General features: G+C 50.4%; 1 protein-coding gene across 3 annotated transcripts in view; it reads left to right on the top strand.

Moving 5' to 3' along the window:
- The window catches only part of Maf (MAF bZIP transcription factor), a 310,546-nt gene that overhangs the window by 73,474 nt on the left and 210,846 nt on the right, over positions 1 to 26,226 (top strand). The gene's annotated exons all lie outside the window — the stretch shown is intronic.

Genomic DNA, 26,226 nt, shown 5'->3' with positions numbered 1-26,226 from the left:
AAAGATGATAAAACTTTGCTGGGTAATCTGTTCTTTTCTAAAATAGACCTGAATTTATTATTACTTATATTCAGATTTTGGACTCTCCTATAACTAATCCACGTAAGCTTCTCTCTCTCTCTCTCTGTATATATATATATAGCTTTTTTCTCCCTCTCTCTCTCTCACACACACATGCACAAATACTACTATTTTTAAAAAATATGTTCCCTCTGCTCTGAGAATGAGGTGTTGAGGGGATTATTCCCCTCCCCCCACTTTTTTCCTTTTTTGCAAAGAAAACACCTTTTCGGGGGTTGGCATGACATTAATAAAAATAATAAAGGAGAAGGTTTGGAGGGAAAAGGTAAATAAGGCAATTCATACATCATCTGCAGGAGACGCAGGAGTGAAGCAGAGACAAATCACCTCCCGTGTGCGCAGGAGATCTTCATGAGTCAGCACCGCGGCTCCCCAGCCTCCCAGCAGCTACTGCCCTGGGTTGGCTGCATCTGCTTGGAGGGGTGGCCTGTTTGGAGACTGCTCATAATTAGCTGTGCTTCTTCTGCAGTGACGGGTAATAGCGGTGTCTCCTCACGTAGAGAAACTAAAAGTGCAAAAGCATCCCTCCCTGCCCGGGGCCACGCACGTAGACATGTGCACACGCATGCACCCTTGGACAGGGGGGTAGTTCGGGGAGAGAGCACCAGTGCACAGAGATGACCAGCTACCCAGTGTGCAGTGCAGGGCCCAGTGCAAACGATTGCACCTGGTGTCCAAGAATTATTCAAATCCCAAGGTGGCCACAGCTGAACTTTCTATGCACGGGGAAACTCCCAGGTGTGGTGTCCTGTGTGGCTGCCTCGGCCACACACCGTGATGCTGTCCCATGCTATGTGTGTTTCTAGGTCACAAGCCTTGTGGGTGTGACGGTAAATAGGACCCAGAGTGGCTTCACATTGTCCCTTTGATGAGGAGCCCCCTGCAGGGTGACTGCAGATGCGGCAGGACCCTCTGTTCTGGAACCCCCGAGTCGAGTGGTACAGCTCTGTCCCATGAGGAAGCAGAGGCTGGTTTGAAGGTGGCTGTGACAGTCAGCAGACTTAGGAGATGCCCCACCTCCAGGAACAGTGGCAACACCTCATTAAAATCCTGCAAATGCGTAACTTCCCACTGGGAGGATTCTCTGAAAGACTCTGACAGCCCGAAATTCCAAATGCAGCACTGAGTCTGGAGAGAAGGTAAAGGTATTTCTAGTAAGAACAGTTCATACTCACCGAGGTCTTGGCTGGCCTACAATACCCCCTAAGCACTTTACCTGTATTTATCTGACCACCACCACCACCGGAGATAGATGCAGTTATTATACCATTTCACAGATGAAGAATCTGAGGCACATGGACCCACTCTGTCCCATGGTCAGGTGTGGAAGACCTATAAAAACTCAGAGAATCTATCACTCTGTAACATGATAACATTGTACTTTTATTACAACTATACTAATTAAAATAAATTAATAAAATATAAGCTTTCGATTATGACTTCAATTTCATTGAAATAGTCATGGAGTTGAAACCTTGGAACTTAGTGGATCAAGCCCAACAGCCTTCCTGAGACTGCACAGCCCGGGAACAGCAGAGCTGCATGATGCACCCCATTCCAGAACCTTCCCCGGCAGCTGCCCGGCATGTTCAAATCCATTCCGGGGCTGGGGCCTCGTTCCTGCTCCAGGTCAGGGCACCCTGCCGTTCCCTTCAGCCGGGGTGTGCTGATGTCCTCCTTCTACCTGGGCACTCCTGAATGCTGAACGCCAACTCTGCCAAGTGTGCTCCCAACGCAGACAGAGGAGACACCGGCAGGAAGGGACCCCTCAGAACCTAAGAAAAAAGACAGGCTTGGTCCTGATTTGGAAGACCCTCGAACAACACATGTCCCCAGGGTAATGGTGGGCCTGGCATCCGCCTTGCCAGGCCCCGGGGCCCCACGGGGAAGGAACTGCCTGCTCGGGCCAAGGTTCTGGAGGCTTGGCCAACACCCCCAGGTCTTTCCTGCCCTGCGCTGGCCCAGACCTGGCCGCAGCCAGCCAGGAACGGGAAGACGGGTGGGAAGACAGGAGCGGCCTCTCAGAGCTGGTCCCCGAGCCCAGCAGGGCTTCTCGTCCCATCCAGCAAGGCCCAGGCTGCCAACACGTTTGCCAGCCAAGCTGTGTCAACATTCACGCTCCCTGGCCAAGTGGGTGGAGGGGGCACAAAGGCCTCTCCCCAGGACTGGCCCTGCCCTGGCTTCTCCTGGACCGCCTGCTGCAGCACCGGCCTCAGAACTTGGGGCCTGCCACCCCAGGCTTCCTCAGACACCCGTGCCATTGGGGACCAGGTTCCCTTCTGCAGAGACATGTCCTATTTTTATTCTGCTTCTGCTTAGAGCAAAAAGGGGTTTGCTCTGTCACCACCACACCTAGGAGACCTGCCACTGATGTGGTGAAAAAAGCCCTAATGACACAGGCCACGCAACCCCAATGCAAGGTGCACGCTGTGAAGGGTGCATGTGAGGACCTAAATATGAAAGGCAGCGTCTGGCAGATATCACCAGCTTTACCTCTTCATTTGTGTGTGTGTGTGTGTGTGTGTGTGTGTGATTCAGGTGAAATTCGTAAGACATAAATTTATCCAGTTTAAAGTGTGCGATTCAGTGGCATCTGCCGCACTCCCATCATGAAACCTTCGCCTCAACCTAGTTCCAGCTCATTTTCATCACCCCAGAGGAAACCACAGCCCCACTAGCAGCACCTCCCCCTCCCCCTCCCCCTCCCCTGGCAGACACCAAACTCCTTTCTGTCTCTAGGACTCTACGATTGGCCTACGCTGGACACTGGCGTGAATTGCGTTCTGCAGTTCGTGGCCTTTTGGGTTCTTTGGCTCCTTTCATTTAGCATGTCTTCAAGGCTCACTTGAACTTTGACCTTTTTGGGTGAAGGTGACCTTTTGGACCTTCTCTTCATGCTCTGTGCTGCAGTACACCGACCCTCACATCTGCACTATTTAAAGTCGATCTTCCCAATCCTCAGCTTCCACATCCCTGAGCCCAACCAAGTACAGATCAGTAATGTATTTTTTAAAATCGCCTCTGTACTGAACATGCACAGACGTTTTTCTTGTCACTCCCCCCCAAAATGCAATATAGCAACTATTTATGTGGCATTCTCGTGGTATCGGGTATTCTTAGTAATCTAGGGAGGATTTAACCTCTGCGGGAGGATTTAACCTCAGCGGGAGGATGTGCAGAGCTTATGTGCAAATACTACACCATTTCATGTAAGAGACCTGAGTGTCTGCAGGGGGTCCTGGAGCCATCGTGCCCCGCAGACACGGAGGGATTGACTGGATATGATAGGACAGCGATGCCACTGCTCAGATGAGCCCTGGCTGGAAAGAGCACCCTCGGAGGAGGTGATGAGGAACCTTCATAAAGAATGGATATAAAGAAGGCATGGGTGGGGGGGCAGAGGCTCCTCCCGGCACCCTGAGGCCCGCGGCCGGGCAGAGTTGTTTCAGTCCAGGCCTGAGGAGCAAGAGCGGGTACTGTGACCAGGGACAGCAGACACCAGGAGGAGGCTGCTCAAAGGAGACCCTGCAGGGAGGGAGGCACTGAGAAATAAATGCCCAGATTTCACCCTGCTTCTCTCTTCCTGCCAGGGATCCCCACTGACAAGCCCAACAGAAGCCAGAAGGCCTGAGACCTGCTGGAGGGTCCAGCTGTAGTGGCCTCAGGAGGAAGGCATCTGGAGCGGCCCGCAGGGTCCCCAGACAGTGGCTAAGGGTTTGCACAGGACTGCTTCCCCTCCCTCCCCACGGCACATCCTCCAGGTCTGGCTCCAGCTCCCGTCTCTCCCGTTCTGACTTGAGCCCCCACCCTCTCGTGCCTGATGGCTGTGGTGGTCCCCAAACAGATCCTTTACCCACTTAAAAAGAAAGAGAGAGAGAGAGAGAGAGAGAGAGAGAGAGAGAGAGAGAGAGAGAGATTGATTTATGAAATCTGCTTCTCTTCTTGGCTCCTTCAGCTGGACCCTCAGTGGTCCCTTGCTGTCCCCTCCCCCAGCAGTCAGTCTCCCATAGCTAGCTCAGACCTACACCTCCAGGAGAGCCAGGCACTGCAGGGCACGGCTCTGACTGGGCTCCCGCCAGCCCCTCCCCCGACATCCATCCTGGCCCTCATCCTGGCCCGGCTCTGGGCCGCTCTCCTTGTTCCTTTGCTTCTGTGGGGCCTTGCTGGCTTCGGGCCTTGCCCACGTTCCTTCAGCTGAAATGTGCTTCCGGCGTCCCACACAGGAGACCCTCACCTGATGGACGTTGGTCCAGGAACTTCGACTGCTGTTTTGCTTGCTAAAGGCACAGTGACCAGGAGGTCCTTGGCGATTCTGAGACTGAGAGCTCAGGTGGCACCCTGATCCTTCCCCCAGGAACCCAAGGAACTTGACCTTTGAGATTCAGCTGCCTTAGAGGAATGGGCCTACAGCAGGTGCCCACATCCAAGGGACGGCCTAAAGGCAACATGCAAAGAAAGGATGCAGGCCAGGGCCGGTGACCGAGTAGATATTTAGTCTCATCCATTTCAACTGGCATTGGTCTAACTCCAAGAAACCTTGTTCTTGTTGGTTGTTTACTTTGGGATGAATCGGGCGGCTCAGGAGACACATCCTCCCCTGGAGCCCAGGGGACAGGATGCCGTTCCCCCTGGCTCTTGCCCATCTGTTCCCTTCTCTCCCTGTGCTCCTCCACTTCTCTGTTTCCTTCTCCTTCCTCTCCTCCTGGCAGCTGTCTTGTGCTGGGCCTGCCATGTTGCAAGAGCTTCCTTCTGTCCACTGACCCTTGTGTTGCTACATTTTTGCTCTGGCTCCCTATCCCTGTGGCCTCACGGCCTTGGGTCTTCTCGTCCTGCTCCGATAGCCAGGTCACAGAGATGCCAAGTGCAGACCCCAGCTATCCCATTGACCCCCTTGGACACCCTTAACAGGCCCTGGTTGACCTTTGACCTGCAGCCTGCACTGCCCGAAGCAGGGCCTCTCTCCGTCCTGGCCACGCCCTAGTCTCAGGTTCTGGCACCCTGTCCAGCACTATGGGAGTGGACGCAGTCCTAGCTGTATGGCTTGGACAGGAAGCAAGAGCTTCCGGATAAACTGGTGATCAGAAGGCTCTTCCCTAGGAACAACGGGTCCCTTTCTCTGGGGCCTTTTTATAAATTTTAATCTTCCTCCTTTGACAAACTTCCCCCCTCTCTTATGACCGAGGGACAAGGACAAAGTAAAAATACACGAATTCCTCCACATCTTCACCTCCCAATAGAAAACGCTGGTAAAGGGCTTGCCGGCTCCCTCATTGCACAGGGGCCTCGGACACAGCAAAACCAACACCGAATGTGACCTTCCAGATCATACTTCAAAGTGTGTTTTTAGGTTGTTTTTCAGAAAAGAAAAATGTCAATGCTATAAGACAGGAATTGGGTCAGCTTCACCATCTTCCACGGGTCCTCTGACTTGGAATCCTGAGTCTAGAAATGGGTTGAATAATAGCTTGTGTTTCAAATCAGATGTGCGTTCGACATGCTGCTTCTTGGACATCATTTTCGTTTGTTTTTCTGAATTAAAAAAAAAAAAAAAGCCGTGAACTCTGTCAAGTGCTCAGGCTGCAAGAAGGCAAATGTGGGAGCCCCAGAACAAACAGGACACCCCTGGAAACAGAAGAGTAACTTCTGTATATGTGTGGGTGCACATGCACACACACGCACACACACATAAGCACGCAACTTCATACATAACCTTATAATCAGGGAATGTGTGGAAGGGAACATGGTCCCCTCCAAACTGTGGCAAAAAAAATATAAAGAATAGATCCCTCTGGCATTTCCCTGTCTGGGGCATAGTCTCACGCTATATTCATCCCTCATCCACCCATCTGTCCATCATCCATCCATCCACCCATCCATCCATCACCCATCCATTCAACTGTTCATCCATTCACTTATCCATCCTCCGTCCATCCATCCATCCAGTCAACCATGCATCCATCTATACATCCCTCATTCTTCCATCCATCCCCCATCTCTTCTCCATCCATCCATTCATCCATCCAATCATCCATTAATCCACTCATCTGCTTCTCCTCCATCCATCCATCACCCACCCTTCCCTGGAACCATTCAACTGAGAATTATTGGAGACACCGTGCTCTGTGAGTTTCCTGTGATTCTCATTTAATTCTCAAAGTATCCCCACAAGTTAAGAAACTTGTCATTTCCTCCTGATAAGAAAGCAAAGGCTCAAACAAGCTAGTAATGTTCTGAGTCCTACAGCTCTGAGAGCAAGCACGGGAATCCAGTCCTTCACTCTCCGAGCCTGAAGCTTTGTCTCCTGCTCTGTGTTCACTGGGGGAGTGGGGACCGTGGGGCGCTAGGTGCAGGCTGCAGGGTGAAAGTGGGAGGCAGAGGGAAATGGAACAGTGAGCTCATGAGTTCTGTCCTGCTGCTTTGTGAAAAGGATTCCAAATGTCTCGGCTTATGCTAGACTAGGGCTGTCGTGAGCAAGCCAAGGGAGATGGCCCACACAGAAGGTGGGCGTCATATCTGGATATCCAGTTCTAGGAAACACCCTCTGCTGGGTAGGATCTAAAAGATCATAGGGGGAAAAGTGCAACCTCTCAAGGAGGGAGACATTTACTGAGGCCCCACAACATACCAGTTAATATCTTAGAGACAGAAATCATCAATTTAATTGTTTCTCTTATTTATTAAAATAAAATGAGCTAATTTCCTAAGTGGTTTATGGGATATTTAAATAGAACCGTGCTTAAGAACTAACCACAAAAACAAAATAACGGTGGAGTTGCACACTATAAAAAGAGGTCAAGATTAGGGAGTAATCATAAGGAAAAAATGCAGACCAAACAATTCTACACAGCAGCTCCGATTGGGCCACACATTTGGCACTGAGCTTCCTGGTGACCAACGTGAAAAGGGAAGCAGACTCAGTCATGTGATTTTCCTTGTCCAAGAAGAGAAAACAAAGCAGTTCCTCTTCAGGCAAAGATAAAAAGGAATTCACTCCCTGGGGTGAGAGTCAGAATCCAGCCACAGTGGTACATGGAAAAGTCAAAAGAAGGCCATGTGGCCACTAATTTCAGTGCAGCACAGGGAAGTGTCTTAAAAAGGAAAAATTTTAAATTGGGGACCACAGTGGTTTAGGTTTTCCATCTTTGAGAGTTTTATTTACTTTAATTTTGAAGTAAACATTTTTTAAAAAAATATTTACTTTTTTAGTTGTAGTTGGACACAATACCTTTATTTTATTTATTTTTATATGGTGCTGAGGATCTAACTCAGGGCCTTGCACATACTAGGTGAGTGCTCTACCTCTGAGCCACAACCTCAGCCCTGAAGTAAACATTTTTTATTATTATATATACATTTTTTAAAAGAAAAAAAAAAACAACTCCATCCTCCAACAACCCTGCATCCATCCATCCTTCTTTTTTTTTTAGCTCTTGGGAAATGTAGGTTCCTTTATTTGTAACTCATCTAAATTCCGGTAGCTTTCTGGTTGTGCTGATTGATAAATCAAGGGATCGTACTAGGTACGTTAGCTGTTTAGCATAGTTTCTGAAAAACTGTAGACACTCAATAATAAAAAAAAAAAAAATAGTGCATAGAATAGGAGCAAGGAAACCGTCTAGCAAAAATGAAAGGCAAAGTTAATAGAATACTGATGCTCTTCCTTCAAGTTCCCTCAGAAGTCAGCTGGTTCCTGAGCTTGTGTCAACCTCCAACCTAAGCTGCCCTCCTCAGCCACTTGGTCCCTTGAACTTGAACACTCAAACAGTCCTACAAGGCTAATGCTTGAAAACATTAGCTGGTCCCCTAGTTTCACATCTACCGGACATACATGCACATACATGCGTGAGTGCAGGTGCGTGCACACACATGACCCAATTCCTTTGACAAGAGCAGCTTTTTCCCACGTGATGAAGATTGGGGCCTACTTTTTCCTCTATTAGGCCCAGGGTCTCAGGTGTAATTCCTAGGTCCTTGATCCACTTTGAGTTGAGTTTTGTGCAGGGTGAGAGATACGGTTTTTATTTTCATTTTGCTGCATATGGATTTCCAGTTCTCCCAGCACCATTTGTTGAAGATCCTATCTTTTCTCCTCTGCATGTTTTTGACACTTTTATCTAGTATGAGATAACCGTATTTATGTGGGTTTGTCTCTGTGTCTTCTATTATGTACCCTTGGTCTACATTTCTATTTTGGTGCCAATTCCATGCCAGTTTTGTTACTATAGCTTTGTAGCATAGTTTCAGGTCTGGTCTTGTGCTGCCTTCTGCTTCCCTCTTCTTGCTAAGGGTTGTTTTCACGATTCTGGGTCTCTTATTTTTCCAAATGAATTTCACGACTGCTTTTTCTATCTCAGTAAGGAATGCCAATGGGATTTTAATTGGAATCACATTGAATCTGTCTACCACTACTCTAGGCAGTATGGCCATTTTGACAATATTAATGTTGCCTATCCAAAAGCATGGGAGATCTTTCCATCTTTTAACGTCTTCTTCAATTTCTTTAGTGTTCTGTAGTTTTAATTGTAGAGGCGTTTCACCTCTTTTGCTGATTCCCAATTTAATTGTGAATGGGGCAGTTTTCCTAATTTCTCTTTTAGAAGATTCATCACTGATGTATAGAAATGCATTTGATTGATGGGTATTGACTTTCATAAAGTGTAAGCAATAAAATCAAGAATTAATAAATGGGATGGATTCAAACTAAAAAGCTTCTTCTTAACAAAAGAAACAACCAATGAGGTGAATAGAGAGCCTACATTTTGGGAGCAAATTTTTGCCACACTGACGTCAGATAGAGCATTAATCTCCAGGATATATAAAGAACTCAAAAAACTTAAACATCAGAAAAACAAGAAAACCCAGTCAATTAATGGGTTAAGGAGCTGAACAGACACTTCTCAGAATAAGACATAAAATTGATCAACAAATATATGAAAAAATATTCAACATCTCTAGTTATCACAAAAATGTAAATCAAAACTACTCTTTCATCTCACGCCAGTCAGAATGGCAGCTATCAAAAATACAAACAACAGTAGGCGTTGGCAAGGTTGTGGGGGGAAAGGCACACCCATACCTTGCTGGTGGGACTGCAAATTGGTACAACCACTCTGGAAAGCAGTATGGAGATTCCTTAGAAAACTTGGAATGGAACTACCATTTGACTCAGCTATCCCACTCCTTGGTCTATACTAAAGGTCTTAAAATCAGCATATTATAGTAACACAGCCACATCAATGTTCATAGCAGCTCAATTCACAATAGCTAAACTGTGGAACCAACCTAGATGCCCTTCAATAGATAAATGAATAAAGAAACTCTGGTATATATATATATATACACAATGGAATATTACTCAGCATTAAAAGAGAATAAAATCATGGCATTTGCAGGTAAATGGATGAAGTTGGAGAATATCATGCTAAACAAAGTAAGCCAATCCCCCAAACCCAAAGGCCTAATGTTCTCTCTGATAAGTGGATGCCGATCCATAACAGGGGTGGGGAGTGGGGGGCCTGTGGGAAAATTGGAGGAACTTTAAGACATACAATTGATCAACAAATATATGAAAAATTTTAATTGGTCAAAGGGGAGGGAGAGGTGGGGAGGGTACACGGGGGCAGGAAAGATGGTGGAATGAGGTGGACATCATTACCCTAGGTACCTGTGTGACTGTGACACTACATTGTGTACAACCAGGGACATGAAAAGTTGTGCTGCGATTGTGTGCAATGAATCAAATTGTATTCTGCTGCCCTATATACCTAATTAGAATAAATAAATTAATTCCAAAAAAAAAGCAGCTTTTTCATCAACATGTGGAGACATAAGAAGATGTGTGCAGACGACGTGGACAGTTTGATAAATTTTGGTAGAAGGTTAGCCCCCATAACCTCTTCAAAGTGGACATAGACTCTTTCCCTCACCCAGAGCATTCCCTTGGGTCCCTGCGGCGGACCCCCCCCACCCCACCCCATGCACCCACTGACTGAGCTTGTGAGTTTCAGTGTGTTGTTCACATCTTCTTCTGACAACTGGGAATTAGATGGAGCAGAAAGGCTTAAAAATTGGGAGGCAGGTCACGAGGTTCCCACCCCCTTGTTTTATGAATGGGTAAACTGAGGCCGGCAACTTGTCCAGGCCAGTCAGCGGTGAAGCTGGAGGAACTCTCCAGGTCTCCCAGGCCGGTGCTGTTTCCACCACAGTCGGTACCTGAGTAATTCTGGCCCTTACAACTGATGGGCTCGTGGGAGGGGACCCGGCCAGGGGACAGGTGACATATATTCCATTGAAGTTAAAAATTGCAGTGGTGGTGGAAATTATTCTGAATTATCCTCAGAATTATTAAGAAAATGACACCCTTAAATAAATGTTTGAAAGAAATGAGTTTCTTTCAATGGGAATAATACCTCACAGCTACTTCTCAGAACTCCAAAGAGAGAAACAAATTAAGAGACACCCTCCAAGCGGTCGGAGGGAAAAAAAAGAAACACAGAGTTCCTAATAAATATCTCACCAATCCAATTATAACATTCAAATCAAGGAGAGAAAAATACGGTATCAAACATAATGAAAGTTCCCCTTCCCATCGGAAACACGGTCTGCTCCTCGTTGTCCGGCGCCGAAGGGGATTCCAAAGTCAGCGTTTGTAGGAGAGAGGGGAGGGGGGGTAAAAGCCGTGTAAATCAAAGTGAAATAATCAAATTTTTCTGGTGGAAATAAGTTCAGTTGTTTGATGTGATTTTGACACTCAGCATAATTTCAGCACCGACACTGGGGCTGGGGTCTGCGGTGTCTGGGGGAGATGAGATGGGAATAGTGAGGATCGATCAGTCAGGACAACCAAGCTGAGGCGTTGAGGGCAATGAGGCCTTCCCATTTAGGGGCAAAACACAGGTCTCTTCTAGATCCGCTGCTGATAGAAAAGCAGAGAAGACCTGTCGCCAGCTGTAGGTGGATGAGTGGACCCCGGAGTTCTTCTCCACCCAGAGCCTTAGAGGTGACCTTGTGGAAATACGGGCTTTGCAGACACATTTAGCTAAGATGAGGTCATGATGGCATAGAGGGGACTCCGGGCCTAGTGACTGGTCTCTAAGGAGAGGGGAGGGTGGAGACAGAGACGACAGGGACGCAAGGAGGAGTGTTGTGGACACACCAACAACACGGGGCCTGCTGGCCACCACCGGGATGTGGGACGGCGGCATGGAGGGGCTCTCAGAGCCTCCAGAGGGAGCAGAGTCCTGCTGACACCTTCACTTAAGACTCCTGGCCTCCACATGGAGAGGACGCTCCTGTTTTGGTAATCCCCTGTAATGGGCACCTATGATGGCAGCCCTAGGGATCCTGACGCTGGCGTCAGGTCAGACAGTTCCCCTTACAGGAAGAAGAGCCTGCTCACCACCAGGATGTGGAGACACCAGGAGCCCGGGAGCGAGTGTTCCTGACAGAAACTGACTTGGAGCGTTTTGCGTGAGCAGTTGAGCCTCTCCCAGGAACTCTCTGGGGAGGCCCTGCTCCAAGTCCCTCTTGTCAGGGAGGAGCAGGGGCCTCGGGGAGTCTAAAAGCGTCGAGGAAGACCCCTGTCTGCAACCTCTGGTGCTTGTTTGATATTTGTAGTGAGAAACTACAGTGACACCTACAAGCCGCTCTGCAGAGACCAGTCCCGGAGTGCTTTGCAGAGAGCACGCTTTGAGCACCAGAGAGGCGGGACAGGCGGGCCTTCACAGCTCCTTTCTGGCTGAAACCACCCTGCTTCTGGAAGACACCAGCCAGGGGTGAAAGTCCAGCCTGGTATGAAGAGACAGGTGCTTAGAGTGGCGTGGGGGGAAGCCTCCCAGGCAGGGAATCTGGCAGGACGAGCCAGGGGCTCTGCCCTTCTGCAGGTGGAGGTCTTGGGTGACTCACCTCTGGCTCCCATAGCCTGGGAGTCTGCTGTGCAGACAGACGGAGGTGGGCCTGTGTCAGAGGGCACATGCCACCTAGGGGGTGACAGTGTTCCCTGAAGAACGTCTCTGGTGCTAGCGATTGAGATTATTGATCACTAACCCTCAGAGTCTCTCTCTCTCTCTCTGTGTCTCTCTCTCTCTGTCTCTCTCTCTCTCTCTCTCATTGAGTTAAGCCTCTATAGTAGTTTCCTGTGACTGATGCAACAAATCACCACAAACTGAGCGACTTGGAACAAGAGCAGTTTATCCTCTATAGTTCTAGAGGCCGGAGGCCTGGAGTTGAGGCTCAGGCAGGAAAAGGCCTCCTCTGGATGTTCTAGAATTCGTCTCCGGCCTCTTCCGGCTTCTGGCTTCTGTTGGCATTCTTTGGCTTGTGGTGGCATCTCTCTGCTCCATGTCACCTTCTCCTCTGTCATCTGGTCATCTCCATGTCACATTCTCCTCCGGGTGTCTAAGTTCCCCCTGCCTCCCTCTAGGGATGCCTTTCATTGAGCCTGAGGCCCACTTGGGTGACCTGAGAGAAACTCTCAAGATTCTGAAACTCAGTCACACATTCTGCCACAGAAGGTGTCAGCCACGAATTCTGCACATTAAGGACAGGATGTATCTTCTGGGAGAGTGTCTTGGACAGTTCAGGCCACTCCGACAGAACACCACGGACTGGAAGACTCATGAACAGCAGGGATATTTTCCGTAGCCCTGCAGGCTGCGGAGCTCACGATCCAGGTGCCAGTCGAGACAGTGTCTGCAGGAGCCCGATTTTGGTTACTAGGTGGCACTTCCTCATCGTGTGCTCACATGGTAGAAGGGACAGGGCAGCTTTCTGGGGCCCCCGGCATGAGCCCTCTACTTACCACCTAATCACCTCCCAAAAGCCTCTCCTACCAAAAAAACAAACAAACAAAAAAGAGACCATTACGTTGGTGATTAGCTTTGGACATGAAAGGACATGAACATTCAGCCCCACGGCCACCTTTCAGCCCCACGGCCACCATGCCATGTGGCTTCGCAGAGCCTCTCTCTAGAGCAGGAGCTGCCTGAGAGCTCACATGTTTCTGCACACCCCATTTGCACAACTGTGCCTGGCGGCCCTGCGGGGTCTCCTGGGAGACACTAATAGGAATGGGGGCAGGGGAGATGTGGAGGGAGGAGAGTCAAGGGCACAGGTGGCCGCCTCTGACCCACCCTGGTTGAGCCTAGAGAGGCCTCTCAGGAGGTGTCCTCTAAGGGTGGCCAATCCCGACAGCAGGGAAAACTGTCTGACAGTAAGCCTTTTTTTCCTGTCTTATTGTTTGTTTTAAATATGGGGATTCAGAGGCATGGAGAGGTCAATTAATCCTCTGCCTGTTTCTGAAACTTCCTTTGTAAAGGAGGGAGAGAGAGAGAGAGAGAGAGAAAGAGAGAGAGAAAGAGAGAGAGAATTTACGTGCCAGCATTTAGACCCGATCAAACGCAGCCGCGGGCATCCCATTTTGGTGGATGCGCTAAATGACTTAAGAGAGTTGGGAGACGTGGGAAAGATGTTTTTATTATTATTATTATTCAGAAGAGATTTTATTTGATCATATAAATCGTTACACTCACTTAAGTTTCTGCCTCAACCAAGACCAAGAATTACACCCACCAATATTCTCAGGCCGACTACTACTGTATAGAACCTTAAATTGTAACTTGCAAGAAAAAAAAAATAATAATCAGAGGAATTTATCATGATTGGAGAATCAGAATCTGGAAAACGAAAACACCCCCGGCTGCAGAGATGAATTTGCATACGAAAACAGCCCTGGGTGTCATGAGCAAGATCTGCTTCTCTTTCCACTGGTTTGTTTATTTTCCTAGCGCCATCATTTATTAAATAGCTCACATTTGAAGCATCTCCAGGCCCCGCCATCTGCATTTCGAAGAGAAGGACTCCTCTTTGTGAACCTCCTCCTTTGAAAACTTAATCCATATGGAATTCTCCATCCATGTAGATGAAGGCAGATATACAAGGTATGTTATATAATCCCACAGCAAGAAACCGCTCTGTTAATAAAACTCGGAGAATTTCTAGTAGCAGCTGTGATAACAGAACCTGGGGAGCATCGTGCAGGGAGAGTAATAAAGCATAGTAAAGGAATTTAGGTTGTGTCTTTGAAACTGACTCAGTGTGTGACGGTTCCAAGCCTGCTGATTGTATTGGTCAGTGCCAGAACCACCCCCCGTCATTTGAAAATCATAGCTGCCTAGAAGCTATTCTTGAGTGTCATACTTGTTATGATATCATATGGAATCTTCCAAATGAAACTTCTTCTCAAGTGCAGCCCAGCTCTGCTCTGGAATTCCCTATTCTCCTTTCTTGCTGTATTCTTTTTTTTTTTTTTTTTTTTTCTGTTAATACATCACCATCTGACATGACACATGTATCAGTTAGCTATTGCCATGTAACAAATACCACAATGCATTGCAGGTTTAAAACAACAACATTATCTTAGAATTTTTGTGGGTCTGGAACTTGGGTGGTGTGGTTTAGCAAGAACCTTTACCTCAAGATATTTTGCAAGGTGGCGAGAAAGATGGTGGCCAAGACTGTGGTCATCTCATAGCTCAATGAGGAGGAATTCAACAGGAATCTCTGGGACCCATTATAGAAGCTGCCTAGGTAACTGCTTATTTTAATGATATATTTGTATATTATCTCCATTCTGCTAAAAGATAAATTCCATAAAAGCCAGAGATGTTTCTCTATGTCTACCGACTCCAGAAGTGAGTTTGACGTGTGGTCAGTACTCACATATTTGTTGAACAAATGAACCAATGAAAGGCTACTTCTGAGTTAGAGTCACAGTGACTTTGGGAGAGTAGAGGATGACTGACAGGGAAATCAACTCCAGGGAGACCAGTGGGACTCTGGATGGACTTCGGTTGCCAATGGCCAGTGGTTTGCATAATGGAACCTCCAGAGCAACTCGAAACTGCTGGGTTGGGGGGATTCTGGGCTGAGCACGGTGGAAGCTACAGAAGTGGGGCATGCCCAGAGGGGGAGTGCAGCTCCCTGCCACCTCCGTGCTCTTGAGTCCGGCTGTCCCTGAGCCGCACCCTTCATGATGCACTAGAAGCAGAACCAGTGCTCTGAGTTTTCCCGAGACAGTTACCAAACCTGAGGAAGGAGGAATGGAGGTCCCCAGGCCCCAGCCAGTCACTAGGAAGAACTGGCAGGAGGCACGCACCTGGGATTGGCAGTCTTGTAGGACGGAGCCCCACACCCGTGAGGTCTGCACTGACGGCAGGTCCCGAGGGTCAAAAGTAAGCCACATCCTCAGCCTCCCACTGGGTGCCCTCTGAGCCCACCCATTTAGTGTCCGAAGTGGGATGATGGAATAGAAAACTGGCTTTTCCTTTCTAGGGACTTTGCAGAAGCCATTGGCGTTACAGACCTTGAGGTGGAAGACTAGGCTGGATTATGTGAGTGGGCCCAGTCTGAGCACCTGAGAACCTTCTAGGATGTAGTGCCAGGGGTGGAGACCTCAGGGTGGAAGGCTGCGGCTGGTTCTGAGTCACAGGAGGCCACATGCAGGGGCATCTGGGGGCCTTCCAGGAGCTGAGAGCCACCTCTCCTGAGAGCCAGCAAAGGAGCAGGATCTCAGAGCCACCCAGCAGAGCTGGACTCTGCCAGGAATACGAGTGAGCAAAACGAATTTCCCCTGGTGCCTCCAGAAAGGAGCACAGCTGGCTGCACTTCAGTTTTAGTTCAGCGAGGCCCACACTGGACTTCTGACCTCCGGAACTGCGATGCCATAAATCTGTGCTGTTTGCAGCCACGGAATTGGTGGCCATTTGTTATGGCAGCAATAGAAAACTCATACGATCGCATGCAAGAGCTCTGGCCTCCTGGGGAGGCCAAGTGTGATAGAAGGCCTTGGAAATAGCAGTGCAGAGGTTACACCTGCTGCCACCACAGCAAGGACCAAGAATCATAAATCCTGGATCTTTCCAAAAGAACCTTATTTTCAGGGAAATCCTGTTAGAACTAGGGATTGCGGGCCTTGGAGAAAGAACATTCCATTTTTATTAATGCTTGTCCACACAGGACGGGCCAGGTCTCTGCTCCTGTGAAGCCTCTGGAGGAGGAAGCTCTCTTCCCTTGGAACTTATCGTCCCGGGAAGAACTGATGTCCTTCTTCCAGGTCTACAAAGAGCGGGCTGTTTTGAGCGCCACCTGTTTTTGTATCTTTAAGGAATCTTCTTACTGAAGTGAAGGAGCACAAGTCAACAGACCTTCACGTTGTGCGAACACCCACAGAACCAGGGCCGACGTGGAGAACCCCATCAGAACCACCCCAGTGCTCCCTCCCCGTGCTACCCCACCTCCCTCCTAAACCCAAAGATTAGTTTGGCCAGCTTTTGTGTGCTGTGTACATGGAATTGCACAGAATGTTCTCTTTGGAGTCAGGCCTCTCATTCCTCCATGCACTTGTGAGATTTCGCTGCCTTTTTCATGGAGAGATGGTGGCTGGTTTCTGCCTGTGGCTGAGCTGCAATCGTAGGAATAGAACATAGGGTACCCCTGACCATGGGTGAGGCCTCAGCTGTCTCTGCTTTGGGACCTTCGTGACTGGTGCAGTCTGAGGTCCCTGGACATGTCTGTCTGGGAACATGCAACCTACACCTCTCTACATGGGTTCACCCCTGGGGCAGAGCGTCCCGGGCCAAACACACTGCTGATCTTTCTCTCGATGAGGAGAATACAGGGCTGGAGCCAGCGTAACGTGAGGAAAGCAGGTGGGGCCACAGCAGCCTCAGACTCTTTATTTAACGTTCTCTTCTGCTCACTGCTCTGAGCTCATTTTGTTTGGGGGCGGTAATTGTAATTTTGTCTTTTGAATGTCCCTTCCATCTCGCACCCCTTGGGAATGGCTGACTCACCCCCACCCCAATCCCAGGCAGGCCGTTCTAAGAAATGTGGCAAATGCCTCTGTGTCTACATTCTGGTCGTCTGATCCTGAAGACCTGTCCTCAGAGCTCATGTCTGAACCTCCTGCAATACCCCACCCACTCCCCCCCACACACACACACACACTGCCCAGCTCGTGGGGATATTTTGTTTTATTTTTAAATAGGATTTTTTTAATTCACCAAGAACTTTGCAAGGTAGCCTGAGATTTTTTTGGCTTGGGGGAAAGTTCTGAGTCTGACTATTAATTACTTATCACTTGGGTTGGGATCCCCCACCCCGGCCTTTTTCTTGGTCCAGGCTTTCTGGGGAAGGGACAGAGGAGACCCGCCGTGGGTGGACGGGCTGCAGTCATGGCCAGCTCGGGTCTAACTGGCACCCACTAAGTCACCCCTTCCTTGCTGCCTTCACAGGAAGGTCCCTGGCACCTTGCCTGTCCCTGTAGCCAGCTCTACCCAGGGCTCACGGGACTTCCCGGGTGTGGTGTATTAGGTTTAGGTAAGCAAATCCTCTTAAGAAAAATTGTTCATCAGTTGGCCTAATTCACACCTGCAGAGCAGAACGTTTTTTATTTCGTTACCTGCCGGTTGTCGGCTTTCCGAGCATGGTGCGGCATGTGCAAAGCCAAGTTCATTTTGGGCTGAGAGGTGGAGGGGCGCCGGGGCGGAAGGTTGAGGTTCTCTGTGGGATGTTGGATGCTGGTGATTGATTTCACCAGGGAGAGCTGGGGCAGAGGGATGGCAACTTCAGAATTGAGGGGACTTGGGGCTGGCAAGCTGGATCTCTGCCTGCTTCCCATGTCCCCCAAACCAGAGGCCACTCTGCATATGCCATCAGACCCCAGGAAAAGACTTCCAAACCTGCTTGTTTGACTGACCAAAGGTCCCATCCTCACATCTGTGTCCTCTCTTGTCCACAAGGCTATTGCTGTACCCTGGTCACTTGGCCCCCTTACCCGTGTGTTCAGGTTGGAGTTTGGCCCATTTGTGGAAAGACCACCACAGGGGCCTGGGCGTCTGGGTCTCGTGCTGCTCCAGCCATTGAGCTCATCCTGAAGGTAGAGAATTGGCTCCACCATGTGTATCACCCAAGCGGTCTCCAAGGCTCTGACCCTCCTGACCGCTTGCCCTCTGTGCCCCACCTCCACTCCTGTTCCTGTCTTCTCTGAACCTGGACTTAGAGGAACACGCCTCCATTTACAGACGGCATCACCCTTGTCTCTGCCTTCAACCGATTTCTCCAATTTGCACCTGGCCGTTCCCTTCGTTACCCCAGTTTGAACTCATATGCTGACCCTTCCCCGCATCCTCAGTAAACCTCCATCCTGCTCCTTCCCCATCCTTCCCTTACCCCGGAACCGCCACCGGGCCTGACAGCTCGAATCCTGCAGAAATAGCAGAACGGCGTCCCTTCCCTCATTATCGTCACCATTGTGTCCTCATGGTGAAATGCATCCGCATCTTTGTGCCTTGGTTCACAGAATCCATCATGGAGGACTGTCCAGCCCCTCCTGCCTGCCGGAGGGTGCACAGGTATTCTACACTCAGGTGTCAGTACATGGAGACTCCTCCCTCCCTCTCTCTCTCTCACTGCCAGGAGTGGCATGGTCTGAGTGCACCGTGATTCATTCATCCAGGGATAACCAGTGAGTCTTGGAGCTCAACCCTCCTTTCCGTCAGAGGAGGCTCCTCCGTGGATCTCCCCACACAGCCCCTGGTTTCCTGGGGTACAGAGGCTCTGGTGACTCCCACTGCCTGGCGTTTCGGCTTCACTCCTGCCTCATTTGAATGGCTGGCGATTCGATCAAGACTCAGGCACGTTTCCAGCTGTGCCCGTGTCCAGGCTGGTGAGTTGTACAGCAGCTCAGGAGGATGCCCGGCAGCCTTCTCAAGGATCCTCCTGGGTCCTTTTGGCTTCCAGGCTGCGTGACTGCATCTACTCCTCAGCTTCTATCTGTCTGGGAGTCGAAAAACAGCTGCTTCCTGGACACCTTCCCTCTGCCCTGCACAGGTCTGGGCACTTGGAAGCACCATGTTCAGAACTTTCCTTCCCCGTCTTCCCTAAAAAAGAGTCAGACACTCGGCTTCCCACTGCTGTTCCTTTGGTCAGGTGAATTCTTCTCTCTGAATCACCCTCCCTCCTTGTTTTCTAAATGAGAGGTCTGCCCTCCAGAACCCCTCCTATCACCCAGACTGAGTTGGGTACCTCTGTTCTCTGATGGGTCTGTCCCTCCCTCTGCTGTTGCTCTTGCTTTGTGTTGTGACATTGCCCGGCTGTCCTTTCTCTGAAATCCCCAAGGGAAATCACTTGCATTACTCAGTTTTATTCCCTGGGCTTTGGTCACAGGAGGGGATGCCTAGAACATTCTGTGCACACAGGACGGATGGGTGGATGGATGGATGGATGGATGAGGAGGCGAGGACCTGTTGGGTCCAAGAGATTCCTGCTCCTCTTGACTCACTGCCAGGAGGCTGGAGAAAGCGGGAGGGCTGCTTCCAGAGTGAGCTGCTCCACGGTGCCTTAGCTGGAGGGGAATCAGGACGGGTTCACCCACATGTGGCTGGGATGGGTTCTCCCCCTAAGTCCATCTAACTTGAAAACTGGCTTCCCGGCCTTTCTCTAATGATGGTGATGATATAAGAACACAACATTACAGCCTACGATGTAAAGAGCGTGACTCCTGTGCCAGTTGCCGTGTTTGATCTGTTCCCTGCAGGTTGGTGGAACCCTCAGGGTACACCTAGGAGATCCATGCAATGTGACACTGCAGACTCCCACAAACACGGGAGGATTCTGGGGGGGGACCTCAGAACCTGCCCCAATGTCACTCAGGTACTCGGTGGCAGCTTCACCCAGAGTGGCCTTCCCAACTGCACCTGAAGGGGAAGAGGGGAGGGAGGAGAGCCTGAGATTCTCGATATCCAGTGCAGGGCATTTCCCTCCACACCAGTCTCCTGAAGTCCCTAGAGCACTTTTCATTTTCTCATCACCCAAAAGAAGAAGGAGGTAGGTGCTGAAGGGGCTTCCCGCTGCCCAGAGAGTGACCAGAACCCAGGCGGAGGCCAGCTCTCCTGCTTGCTTTCCAAATGGGGTGGGCAGCAAGATAGATCCACGGTGGCAGCACCAAGCAGCTGACATGCCACTCGGGTCCCCTGGGACAGACTTCTTACGTCCTGAGACTTCGACTTTTCGATTCTCGATGCAAATGCTTCTCCCACTGATTTGTGACCACATCCCTCTCGGATTGAGTGGATTGGCAGGCTGTCTCGTTTCCCCGTATCTTCTGGATCCCGAAGCTGAGAACACGGAGACTTATCCCCTTCTGAAGAGATTCTCATTTAAAATGCAGAAAGGTCATCCACATGCAAAGATGAAAGCTGAGCTATTCACCTCCAGGAGCACAGGGGCTCTCTCGGCCCAGGAGACTTCCAGGGAGCCAGGGGCTCTGAAGCCCCCCAGAGTCCTGGCCAAGGACCATCTCCTGAATCTGAGAGCCCTTGGGTCTCTGCAGACCCTGAGCCGCGCCCTCTCTGCCTGCCTTTCACATCCTGGTGGGGTGCGCGGAGATGGTTCCCTGACTTTGGAATGGGTCTCGATAGCTGAAGGGCTTCTTTCTGTTCTTTCGCTTCATTAAAAAAAATCTCGATTCCCCCAAACGGGGAAAATGCCTCCTCCTGGTCATTCCAGTTCTTTGTGACTCATTTTTCGATTGAGATTAAGCAATGCCCTGAAGTGTACAGGTGAATCTCCACCTACCCACACGCCCACCCCGGGCGGGCCCCATTCCCGCGGGCCCCCTTCCTGCGCACACTGCCCTAAATGAGCACCCCGCAGACCCCTGGCATCTTGGGTTGGTTCCGCCTGATGGTGAGCTTCACCAAGGAGAGTCACGCAGGGTGGACTTGAGCTGTTCTTGGCCTTGACAGCCGGAGGTCCTGTAACGAAACCATCCCTCGTTAAGATGAAAAAAACGTTCTGAGGGAGATTTCAATAGATATTTGTTCAAAACGGGAGAGAAACTTTAAACTCCTCCCCATCACCCTCCCCACCAGGTGAAAATCAGTGGGGTGGCCTGGGCCAAACCTGGGTGGCACGTTTAGGATGGACTGCTTAAAACAGGCTGACTATTCTACTCAAAATACACTTTGTGGGAGGTGGGAGGGGGAGGGGGTCCTCGGGGACAGATGACGGAGAGGCGGTGACAGACACTGATCTGCGAGGAAGCGCTGTTCTCACACAAGAGGGTCCGGCCCACCCAGTGCGAGAAGCAGCGAGGATTTATTTATTTTAGGATAGCTACTTATACTTTAAATGATGCTGCAGAGGGTGACTGATGGTCAAATGAATTTGAGGAATATCCCCTGCAGTCTCTCCTTCTTGGAGGTTTATAATGTCCATTATGACTTAACTCATCAAAGGCACTGATAAGTCCTGCTGTAAAGGTAGCTATTTAGCTTGCTCGTGTGAGCAAGGACAGATCCTTCTATGCTTGAAAATCTTCTTTCCATCTTGCAAAGCTCATTGTTTTTGTTTTTTGTTTTGTTTTTTGCAACCTGGGTACTGAAAGCCAGCAGAAACAAAATCAGTCCCTGAGTGAGGTTTTGATGTTCATGTTTTAGTTCTGATAAACACGTGGCCTATATTGGTATCGATTCAGATTATCCTAAGATTTTCAAAGACATTCGAGTGATCGTGTAGCTGTATGGTCACTTCAATTCCACCCCCCCCACCCCAAAGATGAGTGGAAATGGCCAATTGGGAAAATTTATTTTACTCCTTTTTTTACAACTTTGTTCTCCTGACTCTCCGACTAATCATTTTGAGTTTCGAGGCCATTATAAATGCTCCCCTTGCCCACCACTGCACCCCCACCTCCAAAACTCAAGCAGTCAGGCCCCACATGGGACGGGGACCCTGAGCTGGCAGGGGAAGTCCTGGGCGAGAGGCAGCGATGGTCCCAGGGCCACGCACCACGCTCCGTGGTCAGGCTTCGTCTTTGCCTTGGGCCTTTTCTTTCCTCTGAGTTGCGTTGGAACCACCCACAAGGCTTCCCAAATCCACCCCCACGGCCCGCGGGGACCCAGATTCTGTCTGTGAGGAGCGCAGGGCGCCTTGCAAGTGACACATCCATCCCATTATTGGATGGATGCTTTATTAGGTCCTTCTGCAGAAGTCATTTCTGCTAATTTGCTGATTCACTCTGTGCCTCTGCCCGACGCTGGCCACCCGTGGACCCTTTTCAACTTAGCTCCCGTTTGGCCAGACACGGTGTCTATGTGCCGCGTTTGGAAGTGTAAGTCCTTTGGAGAAAAGGAAGGTCCAGGAGGGACCCAGCGGGTCTTCATGCTCAGAGAAGACACATGGGAAGTTCAATGGTGCTTTAAAATCACCTCATCTAAAAAATTTCCAAAGCAATTTAAAAAGACAAAAACAAAAACACCTTTTTCTTGCAAAGTTTTGCTGTCTCCAGCGGTCAGCTTGTGCCCATAGACTGAATTCAACGAAATTCAACATACAACCAGTGCCCAAGTATGGCACATGTATTATGTGCTAGGTTCTCAGAATGACAAACTCAGCCCCAGTCCATGGAGAGCACTCAGCCTCGTTGGAGATTCAGTGCCTCTGTGTAATGAGATCAAATAATAACAAGTGGGTGGCATTTCATGCAAAGGACAGAACTTAATTGTCCTAGCACCATAAACGTATTCACTTATTCACTCTTCAAACAGCGCTGTCAAGTAGGTATTATTATTATTGTTGCTGTTCTAAAGTGAGAAACCTGTGGCACAGAAAGGTTAAGACACTCTCACACAGTGAGTAGTAACACAGGATTGAAGAAGAGATTGCTGATCCAGGAGGGAACAGGCCATTATAGAGTGTTTATTGTATACTAGTTCTCATGCTAAATCATTTCACATAACATCAGGTCTCATCTTCCTAAGGCTTATCAGGCAAAAGAGCAAGTTATCTGTTTTTGTAGATATGAAATTGAGGCTTGGGAAAGCTGAGCACTTTTTCCAGGGGTCCTGGGACCTATAAGCGTAGGTCCAGGACACAAGCTGGTGTGACCCTCAGTCCTGTTCACCACATCCAGGATGCTGACTCTCCTGGGCAGGACCTCTGGGTTCTTCCTCTTGCTGAGCAGATTTCTATACAAATGCCTTTGCACACACACAACTGTAGGCTCACTTGCACACACACACGCCGCTCTTCCAAGGCCACAGCTGCTCTGTTTGCTCCAGCAGGAAGGGGCTAGCTGAGCAGCTTCTAGCCTGGTCCTCAACAGAGACCACAGTCCAGGGATGGAGCCGCCAGGAGGGTCAGGGCTCCACCTTCGCAGCAGGCACCTGGCTCAGCAGCCACCTGGAATATGCCCCAGGCGTCTCCCAGGGCAGGCTGTTCCAGTCCATTCTCCTGTTGAAGGAAACCCTTCACCACTCACACAGGAGGCCCGAGAGCTGCTGCTGGGCCTGTGAATGCCCCAGTGGACGTGTGTGTGGCCCCAAGGAATGAGTCCCTTCTGGGTTATCTGCAGACAGCTGGGCTCTGCTCCCTTCTCAGCCACCATGGGCTGGGGTCACCTGAATGCTCTGCTTCTGGGTGGGGAGAAGCCAGAGCCCATGTTGGGGAGAGGGACTGTAGGGACCCACAGTGGCAGCATCTCGGGCATCTCCAGCACAACCCTGGCTCAGCCGGTGCCTGGTGAGAAGGGAGGTCGCCTGGGTCTTAGGAAACATGGACTCCAACCTGGGTTGTGGTGCTTTTGGATAAGTGAGACTGCTGGGAAGGGCTCTTATCCCTGTCCCCCACCACCACTGCCCCAGAAACGGAATAGCCATGTAGTCGGATGTCCCAGACGGTGCGAGTGGAAGATGCAGAGAGGGTGCACGGGGTACCTGCGGCTGCTACGTCTGCTCTGAGCCCTCCCCATCCAGCACACCCCTTCTGCCCCTGGCACTGCTGGTACTCATCAGGATGGCCACTGTTCCATGAGAGGTGACTCGCATTCCTGACCTGCCACCCGGAGCCAGTTCAGGGAGCACAGATGGCAAGGATCACGGCAGGTCACGTCACTGCCTGAGCGTTGCCCGGAGGATGGAGACCTAACTCAGGGAGGCTGGAGACCTTGGGTCCCCACGCCCTCCTGGCCTTCTAGCCCGCCAGCTTCACTGAGTCCCTCTACTCAGCCACCCTGACCTTCTCTGAGTTAAGTGAGCCCGTAGCCTCGGGCGAGCAGGATCCCATCTGCCTGGCCTCTGCTGCAGCAGAGAGAAGCTTATTTTCATTCTTCTTGTCACTTCCTCAGAGGATCCCCATGACCTGGTCTCGCAGCCCCTGCTCCTCCTCACACCAGCTCCCCCGACACGCAGCTGATGGCCCATGGCTCTGTCCCTTCTCCCTCCCTCCTTTCCTCTCCCTTTGCTCCTTTCCTTTCCTTCCCTGCTCCGTTTCCTCTGGCAGCATTTGTTCAGAAGCCTCGATGCACATTCATTGATGGGAAGAAGGAAGGAGGGAAGAGGGATGCAGAGCGCCCCCCTGTCCTGGCATCTGCTGTGAGATGTCATAGCCCCTCTCCTTGGACCCCCTCCTCAGGTGCTCAGTGAGAGGTGGCTCTGTTCTGCAGGGAGCAGGCAGCCTGGTGATTCCCTCCTGCAGCTGCCACCCAGTCCTGGGGCAGGCCAGGCTGCAAAGGTGCCCCGTGCCACCCCATGTGCAGGGATGAGCACAGGAACTGGAGGGGGCGTGGAAAGGGCAGGTGGTGATGGAGGCTCCCCTGTAGGACCCGTCTCTTATCAAGTGGGAGCTGGCAGGCTGTGTGTTAATCAATTGATAGCATCTCTTGGCAGCCAGCAGCCAGCTCGGGTTTTGTAAAAGACTAGGTCGTTGATTTCCCATCTCTCCATCCTCCTGGTGGAGATTTTGGCTGGAGGCGGGAGGCAGCGCTGAGGCTCCGCCTGGAACTCTGGAGAAGTGCCAACTGCACACTGCACTTCCCCTGCGGAAGGAAACGAACCCCCAGATAGAGGGAAAGGAGAAGAAGGGAAATGCCAAGAAAGTTCTGGGGGAAATGAAACTGTCACATGACTGTGGTCTCTCCCGTTGGGAGGATGGGCTGAGAGCAACCAGGACAGGACCGCCTCAAAACCCAAGCCAGTCGGGGCTCCTTTATGCTCCCCACAGCTGCAAATGCCTCTCACAGCTCTTTGTCCTGACACCCTCCTCCCCACGCCCTGTCCCCTGACCCAGCACTTTCCGCCTGCACCAGCCACCCTGGCTGCAGTCTTTCCCAGTTGCAGGCTGACTTCCAGGCTTGGGTCAGGAGAATCTGCCCAAGTTGGAGCAGGCTGCACCCTGCTGTCAAAGTGGCTTTGCTCAGCTCATGCGTCATTGAGTAGACGCTTCCTGGGACCATCTCCCCCACCCAGGTGGATCCTTCTAGAACCAGATGCCTAGGTGCGAAGGCCTACATTGTGTCCGGGAGGCAGAGGGAGCTCAGACATGCAGGAATCAGTAACTTGGATGGATGAGCAGAGGATGGAGGGAGGGAATGTGGGCTGGAGGAAGGGGAAAGATGATGGAGGGAAGGAAGGAAGGAAGGAAGGAAGGAAGGAAGGAAGGAAGGAAGGAAGGAAGGAAGGAAGGAAGGAAGGGGTAGGAGAGGCAAGACCCCAGTAGGAGTCTGAGGCATTCACAGTGGGTGGTCAAGAGTAGGACTATAGAGTGAGAAGGGCAGTGTCCATGGCTGGTGACCTCAGGCAAATCGCTTGCTCACCTGCACAATGGGACTGTCACAGAGCCTCCTTCAGAGGGTAATTGTGAAGGAAGAAACATGGACTGAGATAAAACATGGAAGGTGCTCATCACCAGACCTGAATGTAGAAGATCTCAGGATCCAGGAATACTGTCCGTGAGGATGGAGAGGAGGAGGTAGGAAAGGCCACCATGAGGCTGCATGAGTCCACAGGGGTCCCTCCCTGTCAGAGCAGCTGTGGCTGGGAGCCCCATACCCACCCCCTCTCCACTCTGCATGTCTTGGGGCTCATCTAGTCACCCCCCTAGTTACCACTTCTCTTATCCCAGGCTGTCTTATGCTCAGAATGCTTCCTTGGTCTTTATGATTCCCATCCTGTTTATTAGTCAGGGAAGGGGAACAGAGGTTTAAAAGAATCAACAGAAAAAAATATCAAATTGTCACCCAGACACCACTCCCTGAGGGTGTTCCTGCTGAGAGGATCGCCTCCAAGTGGTAGCTCAAAGGCTCCAGAG

The sequence above is a fragment of the Callospermophilus lateralis genome, chromosome 18 (assembly GCF_048772815.1).
Source record: "Callospermophilus lateralis isolate mCalLat2 chromosome 18, mCalLat2.hap1, whole genome shotgun sequence".
In the NCBI taxonomy this organism is placed as follows: Eukaryota; Metazoa; Chordata; class Mammalia; order Rodentia; family Sciuridae; genus Callospermophilus; species Callospermophilus lateralis.
This window is presented reverse-complemented; position numbering and strand designations above follow the sequence as displayed.